The 16,327-nt window shown below is 36.9% G+C and overlaps 1 long non-coding RNA gene across 1 annotated transcript in view; it reads left to right on the forward strand.

Annotated features, from left to right (window-relative positions):
- Positions 1-1,831: 1,831 nt before the first annotated feature.
- The window catches only part of LOC131147182 (uncharacterized), a 28,515-nt gene continuing 14,019 nt past the window's right edge, over positions 1,832-16,327 (forward strand). The window contains exons 1-2 of the long non-coding RNA XR_009134644.1: positions 1,832-1,898; positions 8,410-8,569. This is a non-coding gene — a long non-coding RNA (uncharacterized LOC131147182). The remainder of the gene's footprint in view (positions 1,899-8,409; positions 8,570-16,327) is intronic.

Consider the following 16,327-nt stretch of genomic DNA (forward strand, 5'->3'; position numbering starts at 1 on the left):
AATGATTTCTATTCTACAGTTTGTCAATTTTTGGGTCTTCGGGAAAAACGTTGAGGATTTTAGAGAGATGCAAATGAGCCCTGCCGAGGAATGCATTACTTATGGGCAGAGAGTGTTGCCTATTACCGCCACTGTTACTAATATTGTTGCCGGTAATTTTTTTTACCGCGGTGGAGACCTTAGTTTGCTGTCGTGTTTTGAAAACCTCAAGCCTCTTAAAAAGCTTCAGGAGGGAGCAGTTTGAAAGGGGATGCTAAGAATTACAACCACCGTCGCCAGTATCGAGGGGAAGCGATTTTCACTGTAAGCTCCCTGGCCATTAGGGAATGTCCTAAACTAGAGTATATATTTCCTCCTTTTCCTCTTGCGTCTGCCCACAGGACCCTGCCGCCAAAACCTTAAGATGGGTCGTGCGGGGCTAACGGCCAAACATTCGAGAATTCAGTTCGCACTGGCGAACTGAGGGGAAAAGACGAGGGGGTGATCAGGAAAGGAGCAAGAATTCCGGTTCATGTCCCAAAATGATACAAGAATTGTGGGAGACTGCGAGTTGGCGGGGATATGTGGCAGGAGGGAGCATGGGTCGGTGATTTCTTGCCGAAAATACACATAGCTAATGCCAAACTGAAGAGCTTCCCTGTTTTCCTATTTCTTTTCTTCTCTGCGCAATAATAATAATGTTCCGCCTCCAGCGGGTTGAAAAACACTTTGGGCAGAAGAACCAATTCGATGCATGGAGTGGCCCCCACAATACCCTTTTTGTGCATCGAACAATTTACGCTTGTAATAGAAGGTCTTGGCTTTTATTAAAAATTAAAATCTCAATATTTAGTTTCTAGCTGTTAATCGCTTATAAAAATTTTTATTAACCCAAATTTATTCAATATATAATTTTACTCACAGTCTATACGCGCTTAATCCTTCACCCTAAATTACGTAACAGTAAACTAATTTTGAACAGTTATTAAACCCTTTTAATAATATTTAAATAGTTAAACATATAACTACCGCAGCGGTATTTAAGTTTCTTAAAATAAACATACTTATTACCTCCAATTGAATATGACGATAAAATAGAGTATCATCTTAACATCTAATATATTAAATTAAATATTTAAATATTTTATATTAAACTAAGTTTATATTTTAATAAAATAAAATACAAGAAACTAACTATAATGTTATTAATTATTTAAATTCCTTACCAAGTCTCTCTAATAAACTAAATTTACAATCCTTACAACATTAATACATGTAAAGTCTATAAAATCCATCTATTAATTTTATTAACTTCACAACGTACAAATCCTTAATTATTAAAATGATAATTTATTGAATTACATTTTTCAAAAATTGAACAACATTTTTCCAAAATAAAAATATTTTGTAAAATAGGTGCATTTAGAGTAAACGCTTCTAAGGGTGGGCCTACATGGAAATCATTAATTCATCAAATTTAATGTCATTATAATCTTATAAGTTTGATTAAATAAAGGTATTTATCAAGTGATTAACCGTTAGTTAAGATATACAAGTTAATAATTCTTGCAATTCTAACTATTATATATATATATATATATATATATTAAACATATAATTTACATGTAAAATTTGCTTAAATAAATTTATATATTTATATAATATTTAAATAATGTTGGAGAGACAAACCAAGATCCGTCAGTCAATCATGCATCATTAATGTTATGAAATAGTTTCTTAGCATGAAACACTATTATTGTGATGCTAGTCTACATCTCTATGAAATAAAGGGGCATACATAGCATTCCATAATTCCATAATTATTTAAATATGACATTTCCATCTTTGATGCAGACTAGATTCTGTTTTATGCAAATCCGTCAGATTTGGGAAGGCAGCTTGGAACATTATAAAGAAGCGTAAGATGTTGATTCAAAACTAACTCATTACTATGATTGGTATAATAGTAGACAATATAGTACATTTTACCATTATTTATATTGGAACATTTGTTGTTTTAGTTGCATAAATGATAGAAATTCATTTACCTTTTTTTACATATATCACTATTTCATGTATTTCGTTTAATTTTTTTTTTTTTTTTTGTGACCAATATTCTCCTAAGGGAATAATGCACTTTACTTATGAATGCCACATCCATGGTTTCATGAACTTGAATGTTTTTCTTGTGTTCATTTTCTATTTTAGTTTCAAAGAATTAGAAAAATTTAACTCGTATTTTAGTTTTCCAAGACTCGTATTAAATGATACAAAAATAAAGTCTTTGCTTAGTTGTGCAAAATAACTTTTCATTTTTATTTTTAACTTTCAAAATAATTAGAAAAAGGACAATTTTTTTTCCCAAAAATTATATAAGGTGGTGTATGAGATCATGGGTTTTAAGGTTTGAATTTGGATTTATGTGAATTTAATATAAGTTTAATACCATTTTATATTATATTTTGTTACAATCCACGTAAATCAAAGTCTAATATCCAAATTGTATGGTTCCAAATACATTGTAAGAAATAAGAATTTTAGAAAATAATAAAAAAATGTTTTCAAAAAGTTTTCATAAATTTATAAAATAAAAAAATAATGGCTAAAAATAAAATTATATCTACAAGCAAATTAGTGCTACAATTTTTTTTTATTGTCATTGATTTTTTTAAAATAAATGTCGTAAAACTAAAAATTTAGATAACTTTTTTTTTTTTTTGGAATGCGATGCAAAACTAAAAGGGAAAATTATTTTCAACAACTAAATGAGTCGTAAGCCCTCTAAGACTTTGTCAAAATATTAGCAATACCTTCTTATAATTCTATAGAAGTACTGCTTTCAATGGCAGTTTCTACAAGATTAGTAAGACTTTAACTTGAAAAAGTTTTAATAAAATAGATAGAAGTTGTGAGTATAAAAAACTAGCAACTCTTGTTGATACTTCTCTTTACATCTTGAGTAAAACTTGCAATAGCGCTCAACATTATCTCCTCAAAAATTGATGTAGTCCTTGTAGAGAAGAGTCCTTGATTTTAGTGTTAAAATAGAATTGCATATAAGTAATTGTTAAAATCTCAAGTATCTTTGTGAATAATGAGTAAATTAGGAAAGTGGATAAATGTAGAAGATCATACATTATTCTGTAGGGGGATTATTTCCTCATTTAGAATAGTCGATTGTATTATATAATGTAAAATTGGGATGTACATAATAATAAGAATTCAAGAAATATTGAATTCCGCTGGATCAAAGTTAGGGTTTCTCAACCTTAGCAAACAATGGCCAGCAGCACCAGTAGAGGGTCGACTTCTTTGGGAAAACCCAAAGGGGATTTGGAGGCTACATCCGCTGGGGGTTTGAATAGGCTGGACAATACGATCTTTCCACTCTCAATGGAGAAATTGAACGGAAAAAACTTCCGAGAATGGGCTCCATCCATAAAGTTGGTCATTTAAGGAAAAGGGAAATTGGGTTTCCTTACCGGCGAACGGAGGAAACTAGACCCTTCCGATGTTGTCGCCTTGCAAACATGGAGATCTAAAAACTCCATGGTCACGGCTTGGCTCGGCAACTCGATGAAGCCGGCAATTGGAAAAATATACCTATTCTTGGCTACGAAGAAGGTGATAGAGATGTCACAAAGTATTTCATGGAGATGACCCATCTCTGGCAGGAGCTCGATCTGAGCATCGAAGAGGAGTGGGAGTGCTCCAGCGACAACAAGAGATATAAGTGGAGGCTCGAAAACGAAAGGGTCTTCGAGTTCTTGGCCAGACTCAACTGAGATATAGACGATGTGCGGGGATGAATCCTCGGCTGGCGACCTATGCCTTCAACCCGAGAGGTATTCATAGAGGTAAGGAGGGAGGAGAGTAGGAGACAAGTGATGCTGAGACCCAAGGGAGAACGTATCGAGCCCAACCTGTCCATCCAAAATCTGAGTGCCAATACTAATGGGCCTGACGTCTTGGACCTTATATCAAAAGGCCCAACGGGATTCGGTCAACGATCACAAAATGGTAAACTATGGTGCGAACATTGTCGAAAGCTAGGTCATTCAAAAGATACCTGCTAGGAGATTCATGGAAAGCCTGCAGATTGGAAGCCGAGACAATATCAAAAGAATCATGGATATCAGGCTACCACTGATAGTTCAACTGAAAAATCACAAGGTAAAAAAAACTAATAATACCACTCCAAGTAGTGCATTCAGCCCTGGGCAGTTGGATCAGTTGTATAAAATGATTTCTTCAATTCAAACATCGAGTCAGTCTTCCACTGGTTCTCTGGCTCACCGAGGTAATTATTTGTCAGCCTTAAATACTGTATGTTGTTACAAATCATCATGGATAATTGACTCAAATGCATCTGATCATATGATTGGTTCTTATCAATTGTTTTCTTCCTATTCACCATATGTTGGAAATCTGAGAGTCAAAATTGCAGATGGTTCTCTCTCACCTGTTGTCAGTAAAGGAAGTATTGGCATATCTGACTCTGTAACTTTAAAATCTATCCTACATGTTCCCAAGTTATCTTGCAACTTGTTATCCATAAGCCAGTTAACAAAAGACTCCAATTGTTGTGCTAAATTTGTTTAATCTCATTGTGTTTTTCAGGACCTATCATCGGGGAAGATGATTGGCACTGCTAAGGCGTATGAGGGACTCTACTACTTTGAGGAGGAAATTGAGTGGACAACGTAATACTGCAATTTGTGATTCTACATCTACTTCTATAGATAGTAAACTTTTGTTATGGCATTCTAGGATGGGTCACCCAAATTTTCAATGTTTAAAACGTTTGTTTCCATCTATCTGTTCAAATAAAATGTCTTCTGAATTTCAATGTGAAGTCTGTGAACTTGCAAAACACCGTCGTGCTTCTTTCCCATCATCCATATACAAACCATCCCGCCCATTTACTATGATTCATAATGATTTGTGGGGACCCTCAAGATCCCTTAATCGCACCCATAAGAAATGATTTGTTACTTTTATTGATGACTATACTCGTCTTTGTTAGGTTTACTTGTTGGAAGACAAAACTGAAGTTTGTTCCATTTTTCTCAGCTTTCATTTCATGATTTGAACACAATTCCAGACTCATATTCAAATTTTACGTACTAATAATGGTACAAAATATTTTATTGATATTTTGGGAACTTATCTTCAAGAAAATGGGATTGTTGATTGGAGTTCTTATGTGGATACCACTTAACAAAATGGGGTTGTTGAACGAAAAAAGAAGACATATACTTGATGTAGCTCGGGCATTGATGTTCATTACCAACATGGAAAACTATTTTTGGGGCGATGCCATCTTAACGGCTACATATCTCATTAATCGAATGCCGAGTCAAGTACTTTCCTTTGCCACCCCTCTCCAGAAATTCCAGGAACATTTTCCTACTTCTCAACTCCCCTATAATCTTACACCGAAAATCTTTAGCTGTACTGTTTTTGTTCATGTTCATGCTCATCATCGGGATAAATTGGATCTTCACGCCGTTAAATGTGTCTTCATTGGTTACTCTCCTACTCAAAAAGGTTACAAATGCTATGACCCAGTCTCAAAAAGGATGTTTGTTAGCCTTGATGTCACATTCTTTGAAACCACTCCTTATTTCCCAAAGACCTCTCTTCAGGGGGAGAAATGAAGTGAAGATCGGTTCTTTGACTTCGTTACTACTGAATCTGTGCCATTTATAGAGTCTTCCATTGCTTCATTCCCTGACCCATCTACTGAGCCTCCTATTGCATCACTTTCTGATGTGTCTACACAAAAGAGCACTTAACCATAGGGGGAGATGTAGGAAATCAAAACAACACAGACATACTTATTTACTCAAGAAAGCTGAATACAAAGAACGGGAAGAATCTCATACCTGAGGCACCAAGGTCGTTGGAACCGATGATGGCTTCGAACAACCATGAGTCCACCCCCAATCTCGATCCAGTAATAGATAATCATGAGCTCTCTTATGATAATCCTGTACCTGATGACATCAATTTACCTATTGCAATCAGAAAACAAACCAGGTCATGTTCTTAATATCCCTGGGCTAAATACATGTCTTATAAAATCTTGTCTACAGGATATCGTGATTTTGCCTCTAACCTCAAGAGGATGAGAATTCCAAAGAATATTCAGGAAGCTTTGGAAATACCTAAATGGAGGGAGGCTGTCAAGTAGGAAATGTGGGCCCTGGAGAAAAATGGAACTTGGGATGTAATGAATTTGCTGAGTGGGAAGAAGTAAGTTGGTTGTAAATGGATCTTTAAAATGAAATATAAATCTGATGGGACAATTAAAAGATATAAAGTCAGACTCATTGTAAAAGGATTTACACAAACTTATGGCATTGACTATACAAAGACATTTGCACCGATGGCAAACTTGAATACAGTTTCGGTCCTTTTGTCCCTTGCACCCAACTTAGATTGGCCGCTACAACAACTTGACATTAAGAATGCATTTGTAAATGGCGTATCTTAGCTATACCAAGGGTGATAGAGACAAATGGGACCCAAAACGGAGTTCGGGAAGTCTTTTTGAAGAAAAGGTTCCGAAACCCTAGGAAAGAGAAGAGAGCTTTTTGATTTTCTCTTAAAAAATGAGCTTGTTCCTATTTATAGGCAAGCAGTGCTAGAGGAAAACCGTCGACGATTTCCCCTGTTTCCACAAAATCGTCGACGGTTTTGTGGTTGACCTACTTGTTTACCCAACATCAGCGACAAATTTTCCCTGGCTCAGAAAATTGTCTACGGTTTTGTCTCGGCCTTATTAAAATGCCTCTTTTTCTATCATTTTCCTTTCTTCCTCCCTTTTATTTTCTTTTCTTTTATTTTCTGGGTTCGGGTTACTACAGTAAGAGAACAATCCTAATTGTGTATGTTGATGATATAATCTTAACTTTGGATGATACAATAGAAATAGAAAGATTGAAGAAAGTTCTAGTTACAGAATTTGAAGTTAAAGACTTGGGACAAATGCGGTACTTCTTGGGCATGGAAGTTGCTAGAACGAAAAAGGGTATTAGTGTCTCTCAGCAAAATTATATCACTGATCTCCTAATTGAAACTGACATGCTTGGATGCAAACCTAGTGAAACCTTGATTGAAGCAGTAAAAAGGATCGAAGACTGTGGAATACCAGTTGAAAAGGAAAGGTATCAGAGATTGGTTGGTAAGCTAATCTACCTCTCATATACCAGACCAGATATTGCATTTGCGGTTAGTGTGGTAAGCCAACACATGCATTCACCAAAAGAAGCTCATTTAGATGTCGTGTACAAGATCCTTCGATATCTCAAGGGCTCCCCAAGCAAAGGACTTTTCTTCAAGAAATGTGAAAGTAAGGAAGTAGAGATCTTTACAGATACAGATTGGGCCACCATTAGTTATTGCACACTCTCTTGGGGAAATCTAGTAACTTGGAGAAGCAAAAAACAAAATGTAGTGGCTCGTAGTAGTGCCGAAGCTGAGTTCAAGGCAGTTACTTAAGGAATATATGAAGGACAGTGGTTACGGAAACTCTTGAAAGAACTACAAGTCCTAGTGAAATTTCCTATCAAACTCTATTGTGGCAACAAAGTAGTCATCAATATCTCTCTCAATCCAGTTCAACATGACAAGACTAAACATGTGGAAGTGGACTGACATTTTATTAAGGAGAAAGTTGAAGAAAGAACTATCTGTATGACTTATGTATCTACAAAGGAACAAACTGCAAATATCTTTACTAAAGGGTTGGCACGAGAGAACTTTGATGATCTCATTAGCAAGTTGGAGATGATTAATATTTATGATCCAACTTAAGGGGGAGTGTTAAAATCCCAAGTATCTTTGTGAATAATGAGTAAATTAGGAAAGTGGGTAAATGTAGAAGATCATACATTATTTTGTAGGGGGGTTATTTCCTTGTTTAGAATAGTTAATTGTATTATATAATGTAAGATTGGGATGTACATAATAATAAGAATTCAGGAAATATTGAATTCCGCTCACAGTAATGAAGAAGAATGGAGTGCACCAGGAGGGAGGAACTAAATAATCCTTAGAAGTTCAAATGTTGAGAGATTGATGAAGGTATGTCAAACGAAGCAAGAGATGATCCTGTGCTTTTGATTGGGGTTTGAACTCTTTTGGCTGAAGAGTTTATAAGTGTAAAGGTCTGAACTTCAAGTCATGGGCATCTCTGTCTTACATGTTTTATTGTAAGGTAAAATGATGAGCCTATGGTTTTAAGTTTGGTTTGAAGGCTTAAAGTATTAGATTAAACAATTCGTTGTGAGTTTTTATAGTAGTTTTTGGGCTTAATAATGTGTATAATGTGGTTGTCTTATATCTTGGTTCATTTTCCTATGATTCTTAAAGCTCATGTTCTCTATGTACAAGAAAATAATTCTAGTATTACTTTTCACGCAGGTTATTTTGAATGGCAAGCGAGGAAATACTTGGTAAAGATTTGTTGACCCATGCAACAAGCATGTGGAAAATTATCTCCAAGAACAATATTTATATTCATGCTACGATTGGAAGTAGGATCTCAAGAACCTTCAAATGGAACATCTTCACCCTTTCAAAGGTCAGTATCTTCTGCGGGTTGGTAATAAATAATAAAATTTTGATTGTTGAAAATTTGCAAAAAGAAAAACAAAAAAAGGATGGAGAATGGCTTCACAGTGAGCGGCTCAATCATCTCTTCCTCCATTGCCTTTTCAGCAGGAAAATCTGGGCCTTGGTTTGCCAAAGTATGCACTAAGCTTAAGGGGTTCCTTGGTAGCTTAAGAGCTGCCATTATAGGATAATTTGGGAAAAAAGAAATACTCTGCTTTTGTGCTGCTGTAGACAATTTGTCCTCTCCCATTTTCTGGTTTTCTGTTGGCCTTTGATGGCAGCGAGTGCTTTTTCTTCTAGCAGATGCTGAACTAAACGTTTATTCAATTGTTGGGCCTCACTTAAGGTTTTTATAAGCTTTTAGATCCAACCTGCGCCTATTATGAACAAGTTTTAAGAACAAGCAGTATGGTGGTGCACTTTACTGTGTTTTCTATCTCAATACTTTTGCATGGTAGAGACAATAAAACATTTTCTATCTCAAGAAAATTTATTGGTTGAAATAGTGATGAACTCAGCAATTTTCTTCAGTGGGTATCAAAAAAATATAAATAATATTAACATAAAATTGTTTCTATATTTCCAGTATATCTATTTTAAATGGACAGAAATGTACATGTAACACAACTAATAGCTGTTTCAAATCATAATTTTTAAAACAAAAATTGTAAAAAAGAAATACTTACAGCTCATTAAAATTTATTTTTCCTATTTTATATATTTTTACAAAAAAATAAATAGGTCTTTTTACTTTATTACTTTTAAGAGTGAGGGCAAAATATTATTTTGTTAGGAGTCAACTTTTAACTTCCTCAAAATTTCTTTCCATGTGAGTTCTTCTGGAAAAAAAGTTAAGGTGTAAATACATACATTAATAGATATGATTGGCCCAGATGGGTTAGATCAACTAGTAAGGGCGCCTTAAAGACTTTGGTAATCTCACGGTCCTAGGTTTGATCCCACTTGGGAGTTTACTCTCAATGAATTACTAGGGTTGTATCAATGAGCAGCTAGTTTCCACCCCCAAGGTTGGTGCCGCACCATCGGGTCACAAAGTGGCGCAATGGTGACTTAAGAGTCCCTGAGACTTCTGTATTCAATTTTACTTCCATATCAAATTGAAATGAAAATAATAAATTTTTTACTTCATTGATTCAATAGTTATTCCCATCAAATATCCTACATTTACCTATGATGAGAACAAAATTTTTTAAGTATATTTCAAGTAATAGAGAAAACAAAACCCAACAACCTGTGGGTTGAGAATTGACAGTATAACTAAGAAAAAAAAATCATGTATAGGAAGCTAACCTAAGGGTTGAAGGTATAATTGAAAAAAAATATATTAACTTTTTAACCTAACAGAATGTTGACATAAGGGGTCATGAATATCCATAGATTCAAACTTGAGGGGAGGTTTGTGGGATTTTTAAAATTTCAGGGGAGGTCTTTATCTTTTTGGCAAATTTTAGAGGATGTGAGTGTCTTTTACTCAAAGAAATTTTAAACAATGTAATGACTGAATCGCAATATATATACAATCTTTTAGACACCCTATTTTTGTCTGAACCAAATATAACAAAGGGGCTATTATTATTATTATTATTATAGATCCATTCAGCTGGGGCAGATTTCGGGTTGAGTTTCAGGGGAACCAATTTAGAGACAACATAGCCAAGATCAGAGATTGAGTTGTTGATTACACACGCATTGGAAAAAGGAAGTTCATACATCATCATACATTTCATGCATTGCACAAAAAATAAAATTTAAAATTTTTTTTTTAAAAAAATGCATACATGTCATATCATGCAACATGCATACATATCCCCATGTTCTCGTATCATATCAAACAACATGCATGTACCTCTACATTCTAGCATCACAAGTTAGCAACATGCATACATGTAATAGCATATCACTTTATTTTGGCATCACGAGTTAGCAACATGCATACACATAGCAATAGAGCACCCTTCACACCTGTCTGATTGGATAAGCTTTTGAATAATGTATCCTTAACTGAGCAATTCCTGTTATGCTAATGTCTGAAACTAGGACAACCAACCCTAGGCATACATTGATTTACTTGGAAACTGAGGCTGCTGACCCTAGGGAAACATAGATCCATTCATCGAAATCAGGACCCTACACCCAAGTGCATTTCCCCAATAGAGTAACCATTTTTCAAACTTTGGTTTCACACCTTATTACTGCTTGAAGTGGCTTGGATCATCGTATCCGCTACGACTCGAATTCTTACATTCGAAGCAAACCACTGTTGTGTCATATGAGGATCATTGTATCCGATACGACTTGAATTTTTACATTCAATGTAAATCATCCCTGGTTGGCAGAAACAAATAACACTTGAATGACCTGAAAGCCATAGGTAGTTGTATGGTCTGGTTAAAATAGGTGTCTTTTATTTTTACAAGTTTATTGCTACAAAAACGTATGAGAGTTTCTGCCGTTACATTGAAGTAACAAAACCTACAAAAAGGGGCAGTTGTAGACATCCTATTTTTACCTGAGCCAAATATAACAAAGGGGTTATTATTATTATTTTTTCTTTTTTTATTATTACCACTATTATTATTATTATTATTATTATTATTATTATTATTATTATTAGGGTTTGGGGAAGAAAGCTTATAAAAAGGCTCTTAGGGGGGCACACACGCACAGAGCCATGGGGGCGGAGACACACCAAAAAAAAAAAGAAGCCCTAGCACCCCCCACAGCTGTAGCCATCTCCCTCTCTTTCTCCCCATGATCCCATCTTATCTCTCACAGCCTCACGGCATACACCCACACTACTATAGAGAAGAGAGCCACACCATATCTCTCGCTGACAACCCACGTTTCGACACCACCACAACATCTCTCGCGACTCTCATCTTCCTCCCTCTTTACCTCTCTCCACAGCCGCCACTGCCCTTCAACCCTGCTAACAGCCAACCGCCATCATGATCCCTTCTATTCCTCATGCACTGCAGCACTGCTACCAACACGACACACCCGCAAGGAGGGCTTCCCCATCTTGTGTCTCCATCTTCACCTTGCAAACCATCTCACAACACCGCCTCCCTCACATCGGTGAGCATCATGACTACAGTAGCTAGCGCCGTCATGAGCACCAACATACGCTCACCAACCTCCAACACCAGCCTCTCAGACGTTGTCGTGAGCACCGCCGCACGTAGAACACTCAACGGCCGCCGCAAGAGCAACAACACAGCAACTCCATCATCATCCTCACCGTCACCGTCGCCTCTCATCCTCGCCGTCGTCGTTGCCTGCGTTGCTCATCTCCATCGCCATACCCAGATCCATTCATCAACTTCGGTGACCCACCTCTGGTAAAACCCACGGTAGCCTCCTGCAGATAAACACACAGAAATTTGGGAATTTAGTAGGATTCGTCGACGAAGCCAGAGTTCATCGACAAAGTCCATGTAAGTCTCATCGACAAAGTTTAGAGGCTTGTCGACAAGGAGAAGCTGAGAGATTTCGAAAAATCTGAGATATCAGGATTCATTGACGAATCCACCATCTTGTCGACCAACTATCTATATGACCTCGTCGACGAGAACACCATCTTGTTGATGAAGACGCTCGAGTCAAAGGGCTATAAATATCAAATCTCTTACTTCTCAACTAAGAAAACTAAATCCTATCTCTCTCTCTCTCTCTCTCTCTCTAGAACTCTCCCTACTCTCTATCTTTCTAGATTTCTTCGCCATTCGTCACAAGAATCGTTAATCTGAAGTTACCCCAAGGATCGTGGAAGGATTCTCTACAAGTTCTACAGATCGGAATCTTATTTTGAAGATTTTCATATTTTAGCTTCAAAACAAGGTGGGGCCTCGATTTTCAATTCTGATCCAGTAGTTTAGTAGAGAATAGTGTTGTGAGTATATTATATACTGTTGGTTGTAGGTTTTGGAACTCGGTTTGTTGTTTAGGGGCCTTAGAGTTCGGGATTGACTATTTGGGGAAAAGGTAAGGGGAATTATGTTTATATCGGTTATTTTTTAAATCGAACTCGGTAGAACTGTGGTTCACGGTCCTGTGTGTTTTTTGGCTACTCATTTTGGGGGGATCTAACGGGAAAAACTATGGATTTTTCATGATTACAGTTTTAGGAAAAAGGGGGCAACGGGCTGCATCCCTAGTTTTGTTGAAAACCAAATGTATATGTTGATTTATACTGTGTTATAGGGATGGCTATGCCTTGACTTGTTTAAACTGTATGTGTTTGGAAAATCGTGATTTTAGATTACCAAATGGGTATGGTTTGTTTGGTTATATGAGCATGCATGTGTGTGTGATTGGTTTAAATGCTAGTAGGAACGTGGTTCCGAATTGTTCCAGGTACTGAGAGTGTTCGGCTCTATATCCGAGAACATATGAAATCGCTGGCCATAGATTGACAGAGTGTTCGGCTCTATATTCGAGGGCGTGAGCCTATTCCGGCAGATAAGGCCGAAGGGTGTGGATCCATCAGTTTAGCGCCGATACGATGCCATGGGAGCCGGGGACTAGCCATGTGCCGGTGGCGTCGTGTTACGCAGGTTGGCTACGAGCCAACGCTATATGTCACGAGCTGACTTTGCACCAAAAGGTGTGACGACACCGGGATTACTGATCATATGTGTAACGATTTCAATTTCTTAATATAAAATATAACATAATAAATGAAAAAAGTCAACCCGAACCCGTGGGTAGCGGGGACACCTAACATTCACAGCAGAATCTTAAGCAGCAACAAGTATAAAATCTCATACATCCAACCGTAATACATAATACCAAAGTTTACTACATTATCAACATACTGTATATGTTTACAATCTCCAAAAAGTCAAAGTAACACTAGGATCATACAACAAAAATCTCGTGATCCTAGTTCACTGCTTACCATACTAGTAGGGAAGTTCAACTCACTCAACGGCGGCCACGACCCGCCAGTCTCTCAAGGTCTCTTGAAAAATATATTTAGTTTGAGGGATGAGACACTTCTCAGTAAGGGAAAATAAACAAAATACAACTGTGTGGCAACATGAATATTTAATGCAATTATACATATACAATACATTTCATATATCGATAAACATTCATCATAACATATTAAATTCTCATATACTTTCATATTTATTAATAATTCTATTATATGTGATAATACTGAAAACATACCCAGGATGAATAGCTAGCTAATGTCATGTATTACCCCCCATGACTGGTTGTACAGCTCAAAGGCGAGACTCGACAATGACTGGCCGACCACTGCCGAGTCAAATATTTCTGTAAGTACGATGGGCCCACCGCACCCTAGTCCGGACTACTAGGTAGACGTCTACAACTCTACACTGAAAGTCACATCGACTATCCATCTCCCACCCCCTTGTGAGGTGGTTAGCACAAGTCTGAACATAGATATCTGATCTATAAATAGCTACGGTACCGAGCTCCGGAACTGAACTAAACTAACATCCGGGTTCTGATAACATATATTACATAATCATATGACATCTTTCATAATTACATAAATATGACCTTGCGCCAAATATTTCATATATCACGGCCTTACGCCAAACATTTCATAAAGCCTTGCGCCGAACATTTCATAAATTATGGCCTTGCGCCGAACATATCATAGTACCATTCTGAAAATAAATCATTTATCATGTATTTCAACATTGTAATGAACTGTACTATTTCATAATTTCTCAAAACATAGTCCCTTCGTATATTTATCATATCATGATATTCTTCCATGTAAAATAACATTCATGCCACAAATTTGTTGTATAAAAACCATGCATTGTATTCCAAAATCATAGTTTCCGGCGTCTCATACATATATATACATTTCAATATAGTAACAGTATTTTTCTCAAACATACATTTCCTTCGTAATATACAGATATAATATATGCTTTTCCTGAAAATAACTTTTCTCACAATTAACAAAAATTTGCAAGAAAGTAACTGCTTTAGTTTATTCCCTTATCTGACTACTGAGAAAGCTCCTAAAATATCCTGATCTAACCCCCGTAGGATTTCCTGATAAATACCTTGAAACTGAAAATTTTCAATATTAAACCTCAGTATTTTCACGTGTATATCATTTCCTATAATTATCATAAGGCCAAATTTGGCTTAAAGAGCCTTACCTCAACTCAGGGATGATTTCCAACTTACTTTCACCAAGGATCCACTCTGAAAAATTTGGAGAGAACTTCCCCAGGAGCGTCGTGGTGACTTCGGATTGTCGATCTTACATAAATATAGCCCAAAATCGATGAGAGAGAAAGAGAGAGGGCCGAAGGGGAGAGAGAGAGGAGAGAGTTAGCTTAATTGTGAAGTTAAAAATTTGGATTTTGATATTTATAAAACAAGGGATTTCGTCGACAAGCCACGTCATTCGTCGACGAATCCTTCACTAATTTCGTTGACAAAATTCAATCCTTCGTCGACGAAATTCAGTCGGCTCAAACCTCTCTCGGTATTTCTTCGTCGACGAAATTTAGTCTTTGTCGACGAATTTTCTTCTGCTCTCGTCAATGAAATTTCTGTCTTCGTCGACGAGTTCTCTGGTGACTTCTTTATCCTCTTTATTATTTAAATTCCATTTTCATTCAAGTTGTCACAATATGTGTTTGTGCGTGTATGCACGATTGTGAAATTAGTAGTGGAACTGCATTTAACTGCGTGTATGTTGCATCATGATAACACTTAAATGTCACACACTGATATAACCTGTTTCTTCCTTACTGAGAGGTGTCTCACCCCTTATATACGTACATTTTTACAAGTCCTTCGAGTAACTGGAACTAACGTCCTTGTGTGAGGATCTTAGTGGCCGGTGTATTGCAATTAGTGCTTGGGTAAGTGCGAAGACTGTATTTTGGTGGGTTGTCATTTTGAGATGTATTTGGGCACCCGTTTGTACGTTTTTTATAGAGCCTTGTTTCTGCTCTTATATAGACTCTAGTATGGTGCTACATGTATATACATATAGAATGACCTTTTTCCGCTGCATATATGGTTGTGTTTGGATGTGTTTAGGGTGCCTGGAAACCCCACGGGGTCGGACCCTCATCCTTTGTACTGTATCTGTGGATGGTTTGCATGATACATGGACAGATTAGATTACATTTTCACCCTTGGGTCCCATTTCTGGATTTGCGGCGTGACAGCATGGTATCAGAGCTAACCAGGTTGTTAGATTTTGTAGACTTGGTTAGGCTTGGCTGTGAGTACATACTAGAGTATAGGATGTTGGATATGGGTAGAGTTGGTTGAGGGTTGTTCGGTTGCTAGACCAGAATTTTTCAACGGTATTCTGTGTTTTTTCTGGGATGACAATTCCAGTAAAAACAGGGTAGATCATTGATGATTTTCATGTCGGTGTGATAGGACAGACCTACACGTGGAAGGGAATAGTTAACACGATTAGTAGTAGATCATTGTGTTAACTGTATGTATTGTAGGGATACTGATAGAGTCCTATTATGTTACAGAATGGAGTTCAAGGATAATAACTTGGGAAGTGGCTCCGAATAGACTGCGAGTGCCTCGAGGTTTGACGAGGCAGGTGTTACAAGAGATCGGGCGGAGTGTGAGGAGAAGCGAGCGCTCTCCTATTGCTGCGGGGTGCACCATTGAAAGGTTCACATGCATGCATCCTTCGACGTTCTTTGGAGGACCTAACCCAACGATA

Source organism: Malania oleifera, unplaced genomic scaffold (genome assembly GCF_029873635.1).
Source record: "Malania oleifera isolate guangnan ecotype guangnan unplaced genomic scaffold, ASM2987363v1 ctg427, whole genome shotgun sequence".
Lineage (NCBI taxonomy): Eukaryota > Viridiplantae > Streptophyta > Magnoliopsida > Santalales > Ximeniaceae > Malania > Malania oleifera.